This window comes from Thamnophis sirtalis, unplaced genomic scaffold (assembly GCF_051295495.1).
Source record: "Thamnophis sirtalis isolate CommonGarterSnake01/CBP01778 unplaced genomic scaffold, rThaSir2_p1.2 scaffold_4, whole genome shotgun sequence".
NCBI lineage: Eukaryota > Metazoa > Chordata > Lepidosauria > Squamata > Natricidae > Thamnophis > Thamnophis sirtalis.
In genome coordinates, this window is record NW_028261384.1 from 82,099,004 (window position 1) to 82,101,245 (window position 2,242).

The following is a 2,242-nucleotide window of genomic DNA, read 5'->3' on the forward strand; positions in this document are numbered from 1 at the left end:
CTTGAGTGGAACGTGTGTCCAACGTATGGCGCTCAAAGACAAAAGGAAAGATATGATGGTACGCTGTATATTGTCATATTGTTTTGTTCTGATATTAAGATGCTATTATTGAATGCCTTTCATTGGAACTTACCTACATGACCTTATTTCATCTGGAGCACACATGCAATTTATGCAATACTTTGTATTATATGTCTGTCGTTTACATCAGATCATAATTTGCCTTTAAAACCATTGTGTATAAGTGCCACTTTTAAATTTTCTTGATGCAGTTCATTAGAATATACAAAGTCTTTGGTCCTTGTGAAATGACAGTAAATCTGTATTTAATCTGCTGGCTTCTACATACTTTGATATTACCAAATTTTTGGATTTCCAAGGCAGCATTGCCAAGTTCCTGCTAATTGGAGATCCTAACTTAGAGGATGGTACCAGATTGATTGGCTACAGGATGATTAAACATTCATGTATGCATTTTTTTATGAAATGTTTTTTCTCTAGAGCATAGGAACTGAAGAATGCAGATTAATTCTGTGCTATTCCTATGCTTTATATATTACAGTGAACAGGGTTATCAAATATAGAACTCTGAAAAAGAGCTTTACCTATAAAAATAACTTTGATGAGGGTTTTTTTTACATTCAGTATGAACACTAACCTCTTCAGTATGAACACTAACCTCTTAAAATAAATCCTCTTAAATATTGTGTTCTTTATGAAAACTGCTTTGCTAAAATTTGATCATTGCTAAATGCTTTTCTGAGAATGATCCACATAGAAAAATGTGGTCTGTTAATAATCTTATGGATTCATTCTGTATGCCCCAAATAGGAGTTTCCTAGTATCTAGTTGTTTATGTGGATTTGGTCAATACATAATTCTTAATGTTGGCTTTTGTTGTCTGATAATGAACTTTGGAGAAATGAAGAAGCTGAGTAGACATTCTCTTTCTGTCATGCCCACCCCACTCGTGCCAGTAGAGGCCTACTGCAGATCCCATTAGTCAAATAACTCCAGCTGACAGGATCCAAAAGAACTTTTTCTGCTCTATCACTTGCCCTTCAGAACATTCTGCTCTTGGGTAAGATCTGCCCTCAGCCTCCTATTATTCCATAAGAGTCTAAAAGTTGGCTTGAGGACCCAATGGGGGAGAACCATACTGGAGATGGCTACTCCACCTTGGCAAGAAGAAAACATCTACCCTAAGGAAATCTATTGGAAAAGAAATACATAATACACTGGGTTGAACAGAAGATGGAGGAACCTTTTCTGTCCCCATCCTGGTCAAAATTAAAAAGCAGATGGCAGTGAAAGCTCTTAAAAGGGTTGTTTCTTTTCATCAATATTTTAAGAATCCTAAAAGCTGTTTAACTTCAGCTTAGATAAACATATTTTCTAATAAAATTCTCTAAACAACTAGCTTGATAAGATTCTTTTCAAAGATGGTAATCTTTTGTTGTTTAATGGACCAAAGTTGTCCAATATTCAACTACTTTATATGGCAAAGATAATACTGAAATAGGTTTCTTGCCATAGTAATTGGAGGGTAATATGCAGATTTGATCATCTTTTTAGATTCTAATTAATTTTAAGTTAAAAATAGTGACTTTTAAAGAGATTTAAGGATCTCATACCCCTACTAATACTCCACAAGTATTGGATTTTTATAATTTATTTCATTTATATACAGATATAAAATACATTCTTTTGCCTCGCACTGTTGTTGCATTATCAGCCTAAATGTTTACACAGTAGATATTTGATAGTTATAATTTTGCTGTTCAGTAATATTTAAAATTATATAGATATTGATCATATCAGATTACCTATAAAATGATTTTAAGGAACACAACCCCATAATTAAAAAAATCTTAAATTTAGGTTTAGGCTCATAAGGATCAAGTTCAACTCCTTATTCTTTATTTAATTTATTCAATTAATTTCCAACAACTCCCTAACACTGCCTATCCAAATTCTCATTTTCACTGAAGAAGTTACATGGATAATAACAAACATTTCAGTTTTAACAAGCTTTGGTCCAGTTGCCATGATTTTTGGCCTGGATGATCAAATACTTAAAAGTTAAGAATTTTACTAAACACTTAAAGTGCTGCCCAACTTTTAATTTTTCACAAACCTATATTAAAAGGGTTCTAAATGAATTGCAAGCCAAGCTCCATGAATTCACATTTAGCCTATTTGTATTGTACTATTAAAACAGCTTCAGAAGTATCTTTATATT